This window comes from Diceros bicornis, chromosome 7, assembly GCF_020826845.1.
Source record: "Diceros bicornis minor isolate mBicDic1 chromosome 7, mDicBic1.mat.cur, whole genome shotgun sequence".
NCBI classification, from domain to species: Eukaryota; Metazoa; Chordata; class Mammalia; order Perissodactyla; family Rhinocerotidae; genus Diceros; species Diceros bicornis.
This window is the reverse complement of record NC_080746.1, coordinates 74,406,683-74,428,382: the sequence shown is the minus strand read 5'-3', so window position 1 is coordinate 74,428,382 and position 21,700 is coordinate 74,406,683. Positions and strand designations below refer to the sequence as shown.

General features: G+C 35.1%; 1 protein-coding gene across 3 annotated transcripts in view; it reads left to right on the top strand.

Annotated features, from left to right (window-relative positions):
- The window catches only part of SOX6 (SRY-box transcription factor 6), a 573,709-nt gene that overhangs the window by 100,941 nt on the left and 451,068 nt on the right, over positions 1-21,700 (top strand). The window lies entirely within an intron of this gene.

The window sequence follows — 21,700 nt, the reverse complement described above, 5'->3', positions numbered from 1 at the left end:
TTTTACATTTGATAACAACGAGGGCATAGGAAACTTTTCCTCTGTTAGTGTACTCCTATAAAGGAGTTTAAGAAAATATACTTACAGGAAAGTATTTGAAAAAAGTAATGATATAAATTAGAGTTTAAGTGGTTCAATGTTTAAGCAGAAAGCAGTGAAAACTTATTTAAAACCAGCTTTTCCTTTCTTTTAGTAGTAGCACTGATTGGACCAGGCATTTTGAACCAACTTAAAAAAAAATAGATGTTGAGTGTTTAATATAGTTTAATACATTTTGTATCTTTTTAATGTTTTAAGAATGAATAAGTTATTTTTATGAAACTATCAACTCACATTTTATTATTTGAAGACTTAATTCTTATGTGAAACACAAAATATTAAACTACATGGTTCATTTGGATTAAATATAAGCTTTTAATTTGTGCAAGGCATCATAGTGAGGATTAGAAGGTGAAGAAGGCGAAGAAAGAAATGTAAAGTATCTTTGAAGGATTCTTAAGAAAAAGGATGATTTCAAGGAGCTGAACTTATCCTATTAGAAATCTGAGTGAAGGGAAATAATTTTGAGCTGTCCAAATCTTATCTTTGATGGTTTATCCTTTCTTTTACTTCCTTTCTCTCTTCTCTCATATCATTCAATCATTCCCTTTAGTAAGTTTTTAGGACGGTTAAATTTTTAAAATGACAAATACAAGATAATTACCAGCGTTTCAACCAAGATGGCCTTCATTAAAATGTAGTTTACATTTCTCGTCACCCACAGGCTCTGTTCCCTGAATTCTTCACTTCTTTCCCCTCCTCCCCCCACCCAACCGGACATACATAAACTAGCTTTGAACAGAGGTGATCCAATTAGCTGAAATTTTTCTTGTGCCCTAACAAAGAAAGAGGCTAAAAATAGAAGGGGCACTGTGGATATTGTTTTTGTATGGTTATTTCTGGAGTTCAACTTAAAAAAAATACCCAAAAATCTTCTAGTCAGATTTTGTCTGCTTGCTTGGGTAGAAGTCATGCTAATCATACAGGCCTAAAGTAATTGTTTTCCAGTCTTGAGAATTTCCATATGCTAGTTTAGGGCATGGACCTTGTTTTTCCTTTGGTCAGTTGTCTCAAACTTTGTTAGGGCCATCTCCTGACTGGAACTTTCTTATTAAAGAAATCTAGGAGGATACTGTGACTAAGATAAATCAGATAAAATGGCATCCAGAATGCTTGAGTTCTCATTTCTTTCAATTATTGCGGAAACTGTGCACCACTTACACTGAATGATGAGACAGCTAAAACAATAGAAATATTTATCTAGTCTGGCCTAAGAACAAGCAAATGGGATCAGTGACAATGGCTCCTTTTGGGAACTTTAATTTCCATGTCCTGGAACTGCTTATTTGCTAAATGATCTAAGGCAGAAAGTTATACCTCATGGCCATGGGAAGGTTTCTTAGTAAGGTGTGCAGAAGCCAGTCTGTGAGATAAGGAAGGTGGGATATTGTTTTGCACATCCATAATGAATGGGCCACACCAAGGGTGTGTGAGAACCGATTGGAATCTTACCTACTCACTACCTAGGTCAGAAGAGGAAAACACTGTGAAGGAAAAAGGTTATCGTTTCAGAAGCTGAAAACATTTTATTCTAGTTTTTTTTTTCTCTTTAAAAAATAAAACTACCCTTTTCTTTTCCCAAAGTAGGCATTGTATAAGAAGACTGTGTTTTGCATGTTAATATCCCACATTTAGTTTTTTATCTCTAATTAACAATTACGTGATTCTGACCATTCAGTTTTACCAGGGCAATAAATGATTGATTAAAACAAAACAAAACAGAAATAAATTGTTAGATATCCTGCTTTTTCAGAATACCCAAGCCTTTTTAGTAATTTGATAATGAATTCCTTTTTATAAAATTCTTTCTCTGTTCATGGTCTCTACTAGCAAACTTTTACCTGAAAAGGTAAAAAAGTATTTATTGTCTGCTACAAAAAGTGATTATTGCTTAGCCCCATGCTTGAGGCAATGATAATAACAGTATCTTAATTTGTATAAACTTGCTTTTGCAGACATTAAATTGGATGAATTTTGTAAAAACTCTGTGAGATCAGTAGGAATTATCCTCATTTTTGCATTGTAGCAGGACTCAAACTTAAGGATCCGTGGTATAAATTCAGTGCTCTTTCTATACTACTAAGCTGTCCTCTCTCAGAGAGAATTTTAGCTCTTTCTTCTGTTGTTTTTGATCACTATCTCAGTCTCCATTTGGTTGCTGTACAAATATTTTCAAAAAGTTGAGGAAGGAAATTGTAGAGAGCTTTCTATCACTTGGTTTCCCCATGTTCCTAGATCATTTGCTCCTCTCTGACGTTTTCCTATCCCCCTATTCCGAAACTGCCACATGTCATGCTTCAGCTGAAATTTGAATTGCATAGATTTTAGGAAACAAACAAAAAGAATCACAAATTCATCTCTTTGTGGTATTTTAAAATGGAAAGAAATCTGTTTCAAACGGAGTATAGCCCAGACCAAAGCTCCCTCAGCAAGAACAGCTGTGATTTTAAGGACAAGTAGATCTAAGTGCATTATCTTTAAAAAATAATATTCCAGACTAATCTTGACATAGAGCAGGTAAATAAAAAAGATGAGCTGTGAAAATCCACAAATAGGGCTTGAATGCCATTTTCCATGACAACGGGAGCTGCCCCATGAAAGCATTAATGCTGGGAATGTAAGGAATTTAAAATTGTGCCTTCTCAGTTTTACAGTTGTGTGCTCATGTTAATTAGAGATATACTGACATTTGAAGTATCTACATTAATACACACAGCTACTATACATTTGTGAACTGTGGCCAGAAATCTACTTTAATTGAAAGCACTTTGCTAATCTGAATGTGTATATCCATTACATTTTAAGCTTTTAAGTTTTATATACTAGTGCCCTTAGATACTTGTTCTGTCTGCTCTCTCCACTTTCTGTTTCTAATTTATACCTGAAAGCACAGCCTGGCCTATTTTTAATCTCCTACTGGTGTTTTGGAGCAATATTGATGGAATTTTGAGAAAAAAATGTTTTTAATAGTTTCCTTTATTTGCTGTAGTTTGAATCTCTTTTCCCTCTCTGACTTTCTAAATTGTTGGTTTTTCTTGCAAACCTTTAAGATGGCCTGCCACTGAAATAAGGTAGGATTTAGGTTTATGGAATTTGCTTCACTGGCTATATGTAAGCACTAAAAAGCTACTCTTCACAGTCACACTATGGTTTTAGCCAGAAAAGCCCGGTATTAGAGACCTTGATGGGATGAACATTGAAGAGGCGTTCTGGTTTTTCTAGTACAGCTGTTTCATCCTTCCCTCTTGATGTCAAGGCATGTATCTTAATTTTTGATTTGAAAATATGTTCCTAAAAGCTCGAGGACTTCTTGAGGTCATGTTTAGTCCTAGAGTTTTTGCTTTGTCTGTCTCACACTTAAAGGGAGACCTTACATCTATTTTTTGCAAGCTTGTATTTCTTAAGAATCTGCATGTCAGGATTTTTAACCTAATTGTTTTGTGCTTGTTGTCTAATGAAACTCCCACACTTACTTTTTGGACCAATCCCTGAATATTACACAAGACCAGTTAGAAAGAAGCTTCCTTTTTGTAGCACCAGAACAAACTGCTCTAAAAAGTTTGGAATACTCTGGACTTGTTTCATTAAACCACTTTACTGGCAGCGTTAAATCACTCAGACCTGGGACCACTAAAACTTACTCAGTACTGTTATTATTATTATGGCCTATTTTACCCTTTATTACTTTTTTTCACTGTATTAAGTTCCTCTGTTCTTTATTCTTTCATGTTGCTTACTACATATTGTGCCATCGCAGCACATTTGGTAATTTCAAGTTAATTGCTCAATTATCAGTGATAGTCATGAAGCACTTGAAACATGTGCAATGGAAGATTTAAAAAATTTCAAAATAAGTTGGTGTGTCATAATCTTAAATCTGAAACATGCCAATATCTGCAGGCATAAAAATACACCGCCTGAGCTAGGCATTTCAGGGAAGGCAAAAACCTACTCTTAAAATCAGGGCTTTTGTCTGGTGCTGAAGTGTTTCATCTTTCCTAATTTCAAACAACGTGTCTAAATTTGATCTTGGTTTACTTTTCAACTCTAAAAATTTAGTTGTATAAAGGAAAAGGGAAGTAAAACTGTATTGATTCTTTTTGAATGTTTTACCGGAACCTCACAATCACAATATTCACTGTAAAGTGGAATTTGGTGTGAGGTGGATCCATATTGGATGCCGATGAGGGAAGCTGACTTACTAAAGAAGCAGAGTGATCTCTTTATAATGATTCTTCACTCATAAGGCAATCCTCTTATCTGAAGACAGTGTTACAGTGAAGGTAGTATGTTGATGATTTATTTATATTGGAAAAAACCCAAACCCAAGAGAACAATGACACTTTGGGGACTTATTCTGAATCCTACACAGTGATATTCTCAGATGCCTTCAAGATGACTTACATATTATGGCAAAATAATTATTGTAACTCTTTTGGCAACTAGGCAAACTACCATTAAATTTTGCATTAGTATTCAGTTTAGGGTTTTCTCTAAACTAATATAGTGCCAACAGCTCTTTTTTAGATGCTATTATGGTTCTTTCACATTTTTATAGTACAGTAGTAAAGCTGAATTTACTGGCTACATTTGAAGGTGGAGTAGAGCAGCACAAGAGTCAACATTAAAGTGATTCAGTGCCTGTTGGAGAAAAATTTTTCTTAACTTGAGATTAGAAACAATATGGGGGCTTAGGGGGCAGTTTGCTAAGAGGCGCTAATAAATTTGAATATTCCCCTAAAAAGCTGCTCTCTGAACATGTTTTTAACCAAGAAGATAGGCTTAATTATCTTCCAGTAGTCTTACATAACATTCACTAATATTTAAAGGAATTAAATATATAGAGAGAAGGGGAAATAAAGCCATAATTTGAACTGGGTGGTGGTCTCAAACATAAGGAAGTGAGGGAGTGTTAATAAAGGCACTAATTATGCACAGTTAGCCATTATTTTATAATATAATGATCTATAGGGTGTGAAATATAGTCTGTGTATAATTCAGGAAAAAGTAAAGTCATTGATTTATTCAAGCATTTAGATAGAAATATGTTAGTAACTATTCGGTTTATATAGATTGTTTGAATAATCAACAAAATCTAGTTCTTTTTGTTGTATGCTTGTCTCTACACATCACTCTCAGCATATAGTTTTATCTGAAGTACATATTTCATGTTATCTTGGAGTGTGGGTATAAATGCTTATCATTTTACCAAATTTTGCCAGCTCCAAACATCAAAATGTGAGTTAAATATTGCCAGTAAAGATAAAAACATTTTCTGCATTCTCTACCTCCCTCTCCCTCCCTTCCTCTCTACTTTCCTCCCTCTCCCCCACCCCCCATATATATAAAGATTAATTTTCAAAAATTAAAACATTAGTTTCCAAAGCATCACCTTCCATAGATGACTGGCAAAAGAGACTTATTCTTAACGTTTAATCAGTCAAAAAAGTTTGTCCATATGGTGTAATGCTTGTTATTATTATTACTTGCTTAGCACTAAGGGCATGGCACAGTGCTTACAAGAGAAGAAAAGATAGTCTCTAACCTGAGGCCTTAAAACTTGGTATGTTACTAGAGGGTTTATGTGGGTGGGGTTTTCCTTGGATACAAACTGAATTGGAGTTAGCTCTTTCTTTTCAGCTCACACAGTTTCATATAAACTTAAGTGAATGAATTCATTAATAAAAGCAGATTTTCTATTTTTATTTCACCTTTGGGCTCTTTTGTACCTTTGGAACACACAAGTACAACAAAAAGGTATGTTTGACAGTAAATTATTATTTTTCCTTTTTGACCCGGGCGTGGTAGATAATTAAGCAATAGTATTAGTGGAATTCAAGTCTGCACCCCTATAACTGCCTACATTAGGCAGCATATAGTTTCTTTTTTTTTTCTTAAAGCCATGGCAGACTGATAACAAGCCTATGGCTTGGTTTTAATGACTGCTACTAGTGTTCTGAGTTTCATTGAACAAAGTGCAGAAGAAATACAGATGTTACTCCTCGTGTGAATATTATTTTTCTTCCATCATTACATATATATAGCATCACCAATTAGAATGGGTTGTTTTTAAGGTGAGATTGGTGGCACACGATTTGGTATCTGATATAGCAGTAAGTGCACACTCACTGAATGGCTGATGGCTTTAAGGGATGGAAACATTCTGGGCTTTGTCCCTGGTAGTGGCAGTGTGTGAAAGCAACTGTTGATTTTGTGACTAGTTACAGGGAGTTTTTCCCTGGACTCGCAGTCACGGAACAGATAGCTGAAAGGCGATATCTGGGGGAAGGTTGAGAAAATAAGGAATGAGAAATGTGGGTGAGGACAAGAGAGCTGAGTATCAGAAAACCTTGAGGGCCAGGAGCTTTTTGAGGAGGAGATATAGTTGAACAAATGGAAGAAATACCTGTCCCTCCAATTTCACTGCAGTAATTGAGGAGACAAAAGGGAGAGAAATTAGTGAAACAAGAGATGACTGAAATAGAAGGTTTTTGTAAAATCACAAAATGGATTTGAGGACTGTTTTTTAAGATGTGGCAATACTTGTTTGGATTAGACAATAGTAACTTAAAAGGAGTTCTATAGATTTTTTTCCCTAATTTGTTTTGGTTTTATTGATTTCCATTCAATGTGTTTTAAGGACAGCTGTAGGAATTTTAGGTAAAAAACCAATGAGAATAATTTTACTTTATTTGGGTGAAGATTTATATAGATATCTATGAAAATAATCATCTATGTGTCACACTCTATATTTTATATGGGAGACCTTTAGAAAGGTCTCATTATAACCATGACCAAGGAGCATCCCTATATCTTCTAGAGCCAAGTATCACGTGAATTAGGTTTCAAATATGGTCTATGATGTTTTCGGTTTTGGAGGTTGGGAAGGTCTTGGGGATCACATTTCTGTAAAGTGACTTTCAGTGCAATGAATCGTCCTTCTTTTCCTTTCTCCTTCTGCTTCCCCTTTCTTCCTGCCTCCCTCCCTCCCTTCCGTCCTCCCTCCCTTCCTTCCTCCCTCCCCCCTTCCTCCCTCCCTCCCTTTCTTCCTCCCTCCCTCCCTTTCTTCCTTCCTCCCTCCCTCCCTTTCTTCCTTCCTCCCTCCCTCCCTTTCTTTCTCCTTTCCCTCTTTCACTTCTGTCCTTTCCTTCATTTAGAGATAGCTTGTTTTCAATTAGTGTGTATGCTGCTTGCCAAGCTGTAAGATAATATGTAACACATGTCCCTTAAATTGTATACAAGCTCACCTTTTTGATTAAGGACTGAAGTGTCCCAATTGGATTTCTTACATGAACTAAGGACTCTCTTGTTCATTTTGTGCAATCAAGAAATTGAGGAACCGTTGGAATTAGTTTTACTATTGTGAGGTGATGAAGATAGGATAATTAGAAAGAAATTATAATCTTTATTGACCTAGCAGTTTACTGAACCTGAAATAGGATTTGTCAAATTTTAAGGCTTGTTAAATGTTTGCTTTCTGAGAACAAGACAGAGGAATATTCATGGCCTAAAAGGAGGATTTTTAAGTTTTCAGAAAGACCTCCTACAATGAGATATTCTGTACAACCACATACTTACAACCTTAAGGAAAGTCCTTAGTTGTGATTTTCTGGCAAGTCTTCCAAACAGAGTGAATTCGTTTCAGTTCCTGACGTTGGTTGTTTCTTGAGAATAGTTTGATTTAGGGGTAAAGGGCATTAAATATCCCATGCAACCAAAAGTGTAAAATTTATAAATTATCTTGAGGATACTAAGCAGGAGATGAAACTCAGATATGCCTGAAAGAAAGTTGTGGATTGGTTAAGGTTATGATTATATAGAAAACTGATAGAACAACAAGCTGTGCAACAATTGAAGTGTCTAGAGGGAACAGGCTGCCCCTCTCCACAATAGCACCTACCACTGCTCTATCACTTCCCAATTTCTGTGGCAGGAGAGGAATGGGAGGGAATCAAATGTCTATATTTGGCAGAGAGAAGTTAACAGAAAACAGCTGTTGTTTGTGTTGACCACCTGTATGTTCTAGGCATTGTGCAATGCATTTTTACATTGTTATTTTTAATCCTTTCAACAACCTTATAAGATAGTTTCCTTCCCCAGTTATTTTGTCTAAATTCTGATTTCTTTTTTGCCTTCATAGCACTTAAAATGATTAGTAATTATCATACCTTTGTGTGTATATTTAATGTCTATTTTCTTCACTAGACTAAAAGCTCTGTCAGGGCAGAGACCATGACTATTTTGTTCAAACCTGTATACCCAGTTTCTAGCACAGTGCCTGACACATAGTAAGTTCCCAATCGATGTTTGTTGAATGAATGAAGAAAAAAATAAAGATAAAGGAAAAAAGGGAGGAAGGGATGCAAGAAAGAAAAAGGCAGAGCTGGGACTCAAACACAGTCTGACTTCAGAACACATCTCTTCCCACTCTAGAACACCAGCAGGGTTTCACTTCATGTAGAATATTCTTGATGATAAACTTATCTGATAAAATTTCTGTAGGCTCAGCTGTTTTAGAGCACCTCAAGTCTGTTTACGTCTTAGTCTGAGAACTCTTACATCTGTCTCTGAGACTGAATGCCATGAAAAAGGCCTGTCTCATTTTTTCTCATCCTGTTGGAATATTGCAACTATTTTGTGCTAACAGTTCTCTCCAGAAATACAGATTTCATATCCTAGATTTTTGGGTTTCTGTTCCTCTTACACAAAGAGAGTACATTTCTCTCTTTCCTTCTCTGAAATTGTCCCTTAGTTTAGGTCCTTGTGCTACTAAATTGACTTTCAGTAATGGGCAGAGTGATTGTTGCATGCCCTGCTGAGTTTTTTTCTGGAGGAGAGATCTGTCACTCTTATTTAGAGACAGCTTGTGGGAGGAGCTGGGCTTGGCCTAAGGAGCTCTTATCCTAGAAGGTGCCAGGCACTGGGGCTTGGTTTGGTCATTCAGCAGCGACCTTCTGTTTACCTAATTTTTGCAGCTTGGATCATTGTCAAGAAGTTTTTTGTTTTAATATTGGTTTTTGCATAACACTATTGACCATTTTCATTTCTTTTTATTCCTGGCGCTATCTTTTAAAAAAAGCCTTACAGGGGCTGGCCTGGTGGTGCAAGCAGTTAAGTGCACGTGCTCTGCTTCTGCATCCCGGAGTTCGCAGGTTTGGATCCCGGGCACGCACCCATGCACTGTTTGTCAAGCCATGCTGTGGCAGTGTCCCATATAAAGTAGAGGAAGATGGGCACAGATGTTAGCCCAGGGCCAATCTTCCTCAGCAAAACCAAAAAAAAAAAAGAGAGGAGGATTGGCATCAGATGTTAGCTCAGGGCTGATCTCCCTCACAAAAAATAAATAAATAAATAAAATAAAAGTAAAAAAGCCTTACAGTGTCTTTCCATTTTATTTCCCAGGAAGGAAGGAAGTGTAAATATGTTGAGAGTAAATGCAAGGTTTGCCTAATCTCATAGTGCAGAAGTCTGTCATTGTATCTGGGCCTTCAGCAATGCTAAATACCCTTGAAAGCATACATTTTAAGGTTGTGTAGATGTGGTTAGGTCAAACAGGAAGTGTGTGTCCCCCAGATATGTTGAATAGATACCTGTTTAAATCTTGGCATCAAAAAGTGTTCCTATGTAAACTCCCAAGAGGGTACAAGAAACAGATTTCTGTGATGTGAAGCATAACTATCTTTATTGGACCAAACTGACAATCTTAGAAGCTCTGACCATATGGGAATTTATCATTTGAAGCAGGCTGGTCTACTTGGATTTTGGTATCTAAGTGAGGAGTGATCTGACCTATTAGAGTCTTCGTGCTGGTGTCATCAGTGGTCAGTCTAACTTCCAACTTTCCCTCTGAAAACTATTTAAAGATGTGAGTATCTTTTTTCCCAGTTATGGCAAATCCTTTTTCAGTAGCAAATATTTTCTTCCTAGGAGAGTGCTTAGTATCTGTTGGAAACTAACTCAACTCCACAAATACATACTGATTACTGACTATATTCAAAGCAGAGTGTTAAAAACAATTGCAAATGTACCAAGTTCCTGCCATCAAGAACCTTAGAATCTAGACATAATTATTAAACTCTCATATTCCTTTTTGTGTCCCTAGTGTCTAACTTAGTGCATGGCTCAAAAAAGGATTTAATAAATTTTACTTAAGTTGCACTGATTATTACAGAGGAGATAAGCAAAGGAAAGATGTAATTCTCTATGTAGAATATGTTAAGTGCCTTAATAAAGTCAAAAATAGTACTCTAGGGGATTCAAAAAAATTGAAGATATACCCCTTTAAGAAGGAGGACCTTAGGAAGCAGACTCTTTGATGTTCTTTGAAAGTTGAGTAGAATTTTGTCAGTGGAATAGGGGATGAAGAGAAAGGAGCATCCTGGTTGTGAGGGGAATAGCACAAGCGTGAGTATGGGGCAGATGAACGGAAGCAGGAATGTATGGGAGAGGGGACAATGGGAAGTCCAGTTTGACTGAGGTACAGGGTGTGTATAAACTAGAAAATTTAGTGTGATCATATCATTTTGGCCCATAAGGCTAAACTAAGGCATTTAGTAGATTTTAGGGGGCCGTCACAACCAAATAGTCCAGTGGTGTGGCAAAAGTGGCAAAAGCTTTGCTTTTGAAAAATTAGTTCAGCCAGTAGTTTGTAGATTTGATTAGAAGAAAAAAAAAAAGACTTGAACTTAGAGAAACAGCTTGTGAGGGCTATTGCAATAGTTCAGGCAGGAGGTAAAAGATTTAAACAAAGATGAGTATTTTGAGAACAGAAAGGAACAGAAAGTAGAGACTTTGCCAATGTGGGATCAATAAGACTGGTCAGATTGTATGTTGTGGGGAGCATGAGGGAAGGAAAGGAGTCAAATTGACTCCTCTTGCTTTTTCCTGTTCCTGTTGTTCATCATGTACTGAATTTTTGAAAAGGCAGAGGGAAATGATCATGCTAATTATTTCTTGTCAATGCTCAAATCACTTGTCATCTCATTGGTTAAATCCCCACTGAAAATTAAGGATATTTTTTCTTCCCAGGAGGACTGGGAGGAAGATGTGTTTCTAAAGGAATGAGAACATACTTAAAGGTAAAATTACTTTGAGGATTTAAAGCCATAACATAAATACTAAAGATATTAACACTAAGAGTTCAAGTGCGCAGACAGGGGCGTTTTTGATTTCAGAGGCATAAGGTAAAACTTGGCTACTCTGAGTGAGAAAAGTGAAGATGCTTGAATTATGGCATTCCTGTTAGGTGGCTTTCACATAGGGATTAGTACATGACATCTGTGAGGAATATAACAGGTGTGCACAGAGTTTGGTTACTTTTAAAACTTGCTCAGATAAAGCAATGACTACGACTTCCTGGTTATATTACCACATTCTGTCCTTCTCCACAGAAGGTATGGTGGCAGCAAATATTAAAGTTAGGATATAGGCCCTCTCTACTTGTCTCTTTCAAGGGAAGAGGAAATAGTGCAGGAAAATATATTCATGAGTAAGAAAAGACTTTTTCAAGAAAATGGGTTAAAGTCAAGTTGATTTTGTAAAGGATCCTTGTCAGTCTCATTACCTTATCATTCAGACTAACACTAACATGCCTTCATTCATTTGTTCATTCACTCAATAAGAATATGAATTCAGGACTCTTCTGGACATGAGGTGGAATTTAAAATGGGAAGGGAAGAATTAGTCCTCAGGAATTTATAATCTATTTGTGGGAGGAGATGAAATATACATATGAAAAAGTAGAGCAAAGAGATGACTGATACAAAACCTGGCCGGGAAATGCTTTGGCCATTATTCCTTCTTGGAGACCTAGAGTGGCTGGTCATCTCCATCCTCCACTCATGTGTAGGCACCTTAGCCTCCTGACACACTGAGCCCCTTGCATTGCTTCATTCAAGCGTGCTGATTATAACCTGTGTATGACTTAAGAATCCATCCGTCTCACTTGTGCCTAGCAAGTAGTTCCTATTATGCAGTACATAATAGTTTCCACCAAATGCTTTTTGAATGAGTTACAGAAACTATCTCTCTCATACATTCTGTCAATTAAGATATTTTAGGTTAAAATAATCTTCTTTAAAAATTTAAATATCCTATGGGAAAGTTAAAATCTATTACTTTTTCACGTCTTAGGTTTTTTATATGCCTCTATATTTTAAAACCCCAAAACAACTTTTGAGTGCCGTCTGTGAATCAGAGCTATATTAGATGCTTCACGTTAGTTTTAAAATATACTGTATGGAATTCCTGCCACCTCTGGGTACTGCTGTGTACTAGCTGTGATCTTAGCCAAATCGCATAACCTCTTGGAGTCTTAGCTTCTTCACCAGTAAAGTGAGAATATTACCTACTGCATTTTTTTTTACAGCTTTATTGAGGTATAATTCGCGTATAATAAACTGCTGGTAAGTTTTGATTTAGGGATACACCAGTGAAGCCATTTCCACAATCAAGATAATTTACACATCCATCACCTCTAACACTTTCTTTCTTTCTTTTTTTTTTTTTTGTGAGGAAGATCAGCCCTGAGCTAACATCCATGCCAATCCTCCTCTTTTTGCTGAGGAAGGCCGGCCCTAAGTTAACATCTATTGCCAATCCTCCTCTCTTTTTTTTTTCCCCTTTTTCTCCCCAAAACCCCAGTAGATAGTTGTATGTCGTAGTTGCATCTCCTTCTAGTTGCTGTATGTGGGACGGTCGCTGCCTCAGCATGGTGGGATAAGCAGTGTGTGGGTGCGCGCCTGGATCCGAACCCGGGCCGCCAGTAGTGGAGCACGCACACCCAACCGCTAAGCCACCGGGCTGGCCCCACCTCTAACACTTTCTTACTGCCCCTTCAGAGTCCATTGCTCCTGCCCCACCTTGATCTTTCCCTGACCTAATCATCAGGCAATCACTGATCTGCTGTCATTACAGATTAGTTTGCATTTAAAAATTTTTATATGTAAGTGGAATCGTACATTATGTACTCTTTTTCGTCTAGTTTCTTTCATTCAGCATAATTATTTTGAGATTCACTCATGTTGTCCATGTCAATAGCTTATTTTTTAAATTGCTGAGTAGTATTTCATTGTATGGATATACCACAATTTGATTATCCATTTAAGTTCTTTCTAGTTTTTAGCTGTTATAAATGAAGCTGCTTTGAACATTTGTCTTTGGATGGACATATACTTTCATTTCTTTTGGGTAAATACCTAGGAGTGGAATGACTAGGTTACACAGGTGTATGTTTAACTTTCTAATAACTGTTAATTTTTTCCAAAGTGATTGTACCATTTTACATTTATACCAGCAATGTGTGAGAGTTCCAGTTACCCCACATCCTTAATAACACTTGGTATGTTTAGTCTTCAATTGTAGCCATTCAAGTGGTTTGTAGTGGTATCTCATTGTGGTTTTAATTCATATTTCTCTAATGACTGATGATGTTGAGCATCTTTTCATATACTGATTTGTCATCATCTATCTACTTTGTTGAAGTGCTTTTTAAATCTTTTGCTGTTTTTAAAAAATTGGATTTGTCTTCTTTTTTATTGAGTTATAATAGTTTTTTTAATATTCTAAGTACAAGTTATTTGTCAAATATATATTTTGCACACATCTACTGGTCTGTGGCTTGACTTTTAAGTGTCTTTTGAAGAGCAAAAGTTTTAAATGAAGTCAAATTTATTGTTTTTCTTTTATATTTCATGCTTTTTGTGTCACATTTAAGAAATCTTGGCAAACCCAGGTCACTAAGATTTTCTCTTATGTATTCCTTTAGAAGTTTTATAGTTTTAGCTTTTAATTTAGATCTATGATTCATTTTGAGTTAATTTTTGTACTGGGGTGAGATAAGGTTTGAGTTTTATATTCTTGCTTGTGATTATCCAATTGTTCCAGTGCTATTGGCTGAAAAGATGATCCTTTCCCCACTAAATTGTCTTGGCACTTTTGTTGAAAATCAATTTACTGTGTATGTATAGATTTATTTCTGGAGTCTCAATTCCGTTCCATTGATCTATTTATCTATTTTTTGTATGCCACTATCTTGATTACTGTAGCCTCATAGGATGAGTTGGGAAGTATTACTTCTTTAATTTTCTGGAAGACTTTGTGTACAGTAGGCATTATTTTTTAAGTGCTTGGAAGACTTCACTAAAGTCATCTGGGCTTGAAGTTTTCTTTCTGGGAAGGTTTTTAACTACAAATTCAATTTCTTTAATAGATATAGGGCTATTTAAGTTATCTATTTCATCTAAGTTATGCACTTTAAGTGCATTTCATCTAAGTCATTGAATCTATTGCCATAGATTTGTTCATAATATCTATTTATTATCCTTTTAATTAATTATCCTTTTCATATCATTTATGATATGATTATAAATGATATATCATTTATGATATGAAAATGTAAACACAACATATCGGAATTTAGTATTATATGAAAATGTAAACAACATATCAAAATTTAGTATTGCTTTTCTATTTTATTGATTTCTGTTTTTTCCTTATTATTTTCTTTTTTCTCTATACTTTGAGTTTAATTTTCTCTTTTTCTAGTTTCTTAAGGTGAAAGCTGAGATCACTGATTTGAGACCCTCTTTTTTAATATACGTTTTAGTGCTATAAATTACCTCTATGTTTTGTTTTAACTGCATCCCGTAAATTTTGACACGTGGTGTTTTCATTTTTATTCAGTTTGAAATACTTTCTAATTTCCCTTTTGATTTATTCTTTGATCCATGGGTCATTTAGACGTATTATTTTATTTCCTAATAATTAGGGATATTCCAGATATCTTTCTGTCATTGAATTCCTAATTCTTTTGTTGAGTGGCAAGTTCTATCCATGTAAATTAAGTAACGTTGGTTGATAGTGTTGTTCAGGTCTTCCATAGCCTTACTGATTTTTTGTCTACTTGTTCTGTCATTAACTGAGAGAGAGAGATTTTGAAAACTCTGAATATAATTCTTCTTGAAATTTTATAGGTTTTCTTTCTTGTATTTTGAAGCTCTATTACATGGATAAATGTTTAGGGTCATTATGTCCTCCTAATGAACTGATCCCTTTATCATTATACAAGAATATCTTTATCCCTAGTAATATTCTTTGCTTTGAGATCTACTTTGTCTGATAGTGCAAACACCGCAACTTTCCTTTTATTAGTGGTATCATGGTATATATTTACCATCCTTTCACTTTTAAAGTATTGTATCTTCCCTTTTAAAGTAGATTTCTTGTAGATTGCATGCAAGTGAGTCTTGCTTTTTAGCCAGTATGAAAATCTCTCCCTTTTAATTTGGGTGTTTAGGCATTTACATTTAACGTGGTTATTGATGTGGTTGAGTTTCAATATATGATCTGCTATTTGTTTTCTATTTGTACCATCCATTCATTATTCTCTTTTGCCTTTTCCTTGCTTACTTTTTAATTTATTGAGAATTTTTTATGATTTTATGTGAAATCCTTTATTGGCTTATTACTTCTAATTTTTTGTTTTATTACATTTTAGTGGTTGCTTTAGCATTTATAGCAACCCTATACAATTTATCATAGTCTTCAAGTAATATTATCCCATTTCACATGTAGTATAAAAATCTTACAATAGTATACTTCTGTTTCTCTCTCCTAGCCTTTGGTGCTATTATTGTCATACATATTACTTCCACATATGTTATAAATGTAAAAATAATTGTTATTATTTAACAGTTGTTAATAGTTAATATTTTAAAGAGATTTAAAAAATAAGAAACAGTCTTTTTATTTACCCACATATTTACCATTTTTAGTGTTCTTTATTCCTTTGTGTAGATTCAGATTTCCATTTGGTAACACTACCTTCTGCCTTTGCTAGGTATGGATTTTTAGATTAACTTTTTTATTGTTCAGTAATTTAAATATATTGATCCATTGTCTTTTGGCTTGCATTATTTTCAAAAAGAAGTCTGCTGTAGTTCTTATATATGTTTTTCTGTATGTGATGTTATCATTTTCCTCTGGCTACTTTTAAGATTTTCTCTTTATCACTTGTTGTAAGCAATTTGATTATTATGTGCCTTAGTGTAGTTTTCTTAATGTTTTTTGAGCTTGGGGTGTTTTGAGATTCTTGGATCTGTGGGTTTATAGTTTTTGTCACATCTGAAGATTTTTCAGCCATTAGTTCTTCAGAATTTTTTGGTTAACTCCCATTCTTTGTAGAATCCAATTACGCATACTTTAGGCAGCTTGAAGTCGTCCTACAGTTCACTGATTCTGTTCACATTTTTTCATCTTTTTTTTTCACTCTCTGTTTCATTTTGGATTGTTTCTATTGATAAGTTTTCAAATTCATTTGTCTTTGTCCTGCAGTGTTTAATCTGCTTTTAATTCTACCCAATGTATTTTTCATCTCAGATATTGTATTTTTTATCCCTAGAAGTTAAATTTGAGTCTTTATTATATATTCACTATCTCTACTTAATATGTTCAGTCTTTCTTTTAGTTCCATGAACAAATAGAATACAACTATAATAACTATTTTAATATCTTGTCTATTAATTCTATCATCTATGTCATTTCTGGGTCAGTTTTAATTGATTGGTTTTTTCTCCTCATGGATTGTATTTTCCTGCTTCTTTGCCTGGCTGGTAATTTTTTCTTGGATGCAAGAAATTGTGACTTTTGCCTTGTTGAATGCTAAATCTTTCAGTATTCCTATAAATATTTTTGGACTTATTTCTGGTATGCAGTTAAGATACTTGGAAACAGTTTGATCCTTTCAATGCTTGCTTTCAAGCTCTGTCAGTTGGAAACAGTACAGCCTTTAGTGTAAGGTTAATTTTCTGCACTTCTGAGGTAATACTGTTCTGAGTAGTCTGTCCAATGCCCCTGATGTTATGAAGTTTCACACTTTTGATGATGGGAAAATAAACTATTCCTGGCTTTGTGTGAGCTCTGGGGATTGTGTTCTCTGCTTCTTTTAGGTATGTCTTTCCCTAAGCTTGGTTAGTTTCCTCATACACGTGTGCTAATCAATGAAGGATTCTCTGCAGATCCAAGGAAGTCTGCATGCAGGTCTCTCTCGTCCATTACTCTGCCCTACAAATCATAGCCACTTTGGCTTCCCTACACTCCCAGCTCCATCTTCTTAACTCACTGAGACCTTAGACTCTGCCTCTGTGCACTGCACTTGGTAATTTCTTTCTCCATGCGGTAAGCTGGGACAACTGTAGGGATGACCTCATTTGTTTTTCCTTTGTTAGGAATCACGTTCTTCACTGCTTGATGTCTGGCATCTGAAAACTGTTGTTTTCATATATTTTTTCCAGATTTTCTTAGTTGTTTAAAACAGAAGGCTAAATCCAATCTCTGTTAGTCCGTCTTGCTCAGAAGCAGAAGCCTCCAAATGTGTGAGGAAAATTATATAATTATATTAAGCGTGCAATAAATTAATAGTGCTTCACCTATAGAAAGTATTTAATAATAGGTGGTTACTATTGCTATTACTCTGCTTACATCCTGTTCATCAATGAAGCCTTATCTTATATACTGCCTTCTATATGAAGCCTTCTTGGACTACACCTCCCCAGATGACTTATTGCTCTTTATTCTTTGTACTCACATCACTTTTTTAATATACTTTTATTATGACACAAATCTACATGGTAAATTTTGGTTTACTTGTTTGTCTTTTGTGGTAGATTGTAAGCTCTTAGACAAATAAGATCTATTTGTTTCTCTCTCCTTAGTTTCCAGCATATAGTAAGTGCTTAGATATTTGTTGCATAAATGAATAATTAAGAGTGTCTTACACCTTTTATGAAATATTCAGGAGCAGAATTTTGATTGGGAAGGAAAGAGAGCTGGTTTAGGAGTATGAGAACATTTGAGGAGAATGAAAGTGGAAGAGGGTAAGATTTGGGGGATTTAGAGAGCATAAATAAGCATAATATACCAGAAAGAACAAAGGGATCTTGGAGCTGGGTTCACTAGGGCTACACTCTTGGCCACTTGGTGTGATTCTGGACAAATTACTTAGCCTATCTGAGACTCAATTTCCTCGTCTTTAAAATCGATGTGGTTGTTGGGAAGATTATATGATGCATAGAAAAAATTTATTTTATATCTGGCAGATAGTGGGTCTAATAACTATTAGTTTCTTCTTTTTAGACTTTCTATATCTTCTGATGAGGAAAGGACAATGCTTCAAGAAGGACTTTGTGACCCCTAATCACTTTGTATAAGAGCCCAGGTATAACATATACAATTTATGAGTATAACTGATGTTCCCATTTATTTTCTATTTCCGTTGCAAATGAAGATTTCATTGCATTTTTGTGGTCCAATACTAAGGCTTAGGTAACCTTAACACCCAGTTTCTTTATATCTTGTAGTTTCTGCTTTTGTTTAAAACTATTGGGATTATTGGGTAAACTTTACAGACAAATTAAACCATTTTACTACCACAATCCAATATTTTTCAGAAATGTTACTTTTTATAGGGCACATATCTATCAAATGAAAGATTAGAAAGAGGAGTATCAGTACATCCTAGATTTTCCCAAGTCTTGAACTCATTTGTATCCTTTTAAGTTATTTATTTTATAAATAAAATCCATTTTAATCTCAATTTTTCATCATGGAAATGACATAAGGCACAGAGTAAAGTTTAGAAACCTTTGACTTTACAAAATAATCATACTTTAAATCTCCAATTGACTTATAGAAGACCATTGTTAATGTGCACTTACTCACAAAAGTATTTTGGGATACATGGAGATTTTAAAAGTGCTTCTAGCATAACTAATCTAGAAAACAGAAATCATTTACTTCTTCACTGAAGGAAAAATTGAGCACTCTTCCAGGTAACTAATTCTGTGGTTGGTTAAGAGAACTAAAGAATTTGCGGAGTCCATATGTATGGTGATGGATGGTAATTAGTCTTTGGGTGGTGAACATGATGTACTCTACACAGAAATCGAAATATAATGATGTGCACCTGAAATTTTATAATGTTATAAGCCAGTTACCTCAATAAAAGAAATAATGATAATAAAAAAGAATTTGCACAGTCAGTAGAATAAAAAGTGATAAACCATAATAGTTATGGAGCCAATTTTCAGCACTGTTTTTGGTTGTTGAATATTTTCATTGACATATACGACTCACAGGTATAGTACATAATGCTGCTGATCCTGCCAAGTGAAGAGCCACCTTTAGTCGTCTACCTGGTATCTCAACTGCTGGGTGCTGAGTTGGCAAGGCTCTGGCATGGGGTGGCGCCTGACTTCATCTGCTCACTTTGCTGTAGACTGGTTCTTTGCATTTATGAACCTCAGTCTGGCCTTGATGACAGTTTGCTTGGTTGACAGCTACCTTGTTTTTAGTTTAAGACATGTTGCCTCCGGGATGCTCATAAATGTGTTGAGAGGCTTTTCATGAATCTCACAAAACTCCTGTATAGGGCATGAACTGAAACCAAGGAGTCAACAATATTAATAATTATGTCCTGGAGTATTGTGGATTTTAATGCATTCATAGTTCACCTTGACAAACCTTGGCCCAATCACATGCAAAAAATGAGTTTAGTCATCTAATTTTAGTCTCTGGTATTTTTTTACTTTTTCTCAAGCTATACATGAAATAGAGAAAATATTAATCTCCTCTTAGAAATGCAAGGTTCATAGCCCACATGACTGTGTGTTGTGTAATAAAACAAAATATGTTATAATAAATTTCCATCTTGATTTAATGAAAATAATGTTTGAGAATTTTTATATTACATTATGGCTGATGTGGGATATTTTAAATTGCCCATTTATTCATAATTTCAGAGTGAAGTACCTATTTTGGCATTTCAGATAAACGTATAATTCTTAACTTTAAGTAACCAGTAAATTTATGTACTCTATGCAGGTAAACTATATAAAGTATTTATCAGAAAAATTAAAATATGCTAATAGTAAGTACATATAATAGCTAAGTATGTTCAGTATTTAGTACTTAAAGCTATTTTATAAAAATTACTTTCATGGAGAAATAAATGTATCTTCTTTTATTAAAATGCCATAGGAATGACACAATTTCTATTAAATTATTAGTAACTCCAGGACATAATTCACGATTTGTGGGGCCTAAAAATAACATGGCAATGACTGGAGCGGAAAGATCCTGCTCCTTACAATTCGGTGGCTTGTTGTGCTGTCTAAATAATCTATGTCTTTCTAGCACATACCAAATACATTTTATGATTGCAAAGGAATTATTTTTAGATATCTAACCTAGCCTCTTTCAGGCTGATATACCACCTTGTTGTCAGATTTCTTCTTTTAAAGGGTATAAATGAGGAATTTAAATTTTCATATAAAGAAAAAGTATACTACCTAGAAATCTTTACTATTATATTCAAGTTGAACTACAAGGGGGAAAAGCTTATAAATTGAAAATAACCTTTTGTGGTGATAAAATGTAGTTTGCATTACTTGGTGAAAGACACTGGCTTAATAAAACTGAAAGGGAATAAACAGATCAAATGGAAACTATTTTATTTTGACTGCTTATAAAGCTGATTTTTAACTTTTAATAAATTTCGGTATAATCAGAGACTTATGTCTCAATATTATATTTCATTAACATAAATCTCCAAATGGGCAATTATGTCCACATGATAAATATGTGGGGTTAATGATGCTAATTTGCCACCTGTGTCATGAAGCAGCACCTTTTAATCCTATGTAAAAATTTCTTGGTAAGTCTTTAGACAGTAAAAAATCTGAATTAAAAGGAAAAAAAATTAACACTATAATAATCTCACTCTTGCCAAGAAATGAATCATGCATAAGGTCTGAAAATAAGTAGAAAGAATTAGAGGTATATTTTAGATAGCAGATTGGATGCATTCAAAGAATTTGTAGGAGGCGCTGGCCCCATGGCTTAGCGGTTATGTGCGTGCGCTCCGCTACTGGCGGCCCGGGGTTCAGATCCCGGGCGTGCACCGATGCATTGCTTGTCCGGCCATGCTGAGGCAGCGTCCCACATACAGCAACTAGAAGGATGTGCAACTATGACATGCAACTGTCTACTGGGGCTTTGGGGAGAAAAGGGGAAGAAAAGGAGGAGGATTGGCAATAGATGTTAGCTCAGGGCTGGTCTTCCTCAGTGAAAAGAGGAGGATGGGCATGGATGTTAGCTCAGGGCTGATCTTCCTCACAAAAAAACAAAAAACCCCCAAAGAATTTGTAGGAGTGTCTTCATTATGCTATGGTAGTAATAAATGGCATTGTGCTACAAACTTAGTAATAAAAATGGAATAGATTTTAAACCATAAACTAGTTTAGTAACTTTGGCCCAATTTCTCTCTACCTCTGTATCTCTTGCAAAGGAGAATGAACTACATCTCTGTGAACAACATGAATTTCTCTTGCCCTCAAAAATCATAAAGTCCAACTTGGTTTTTGACACAATCTATGCTACTTGGATTAGGTAAAGCTGATCTTAAAAGAGAAAAATTGGATACTCAGCAAACCCCAGCAGATATTTTGACACACTCTTGGAACTGATAAGAGTCATCATAAATTTAAACATTACCTCTCCTAGCACAGAAACTTTGCTAATAAATGGCTTTGAATATTTTATGAAT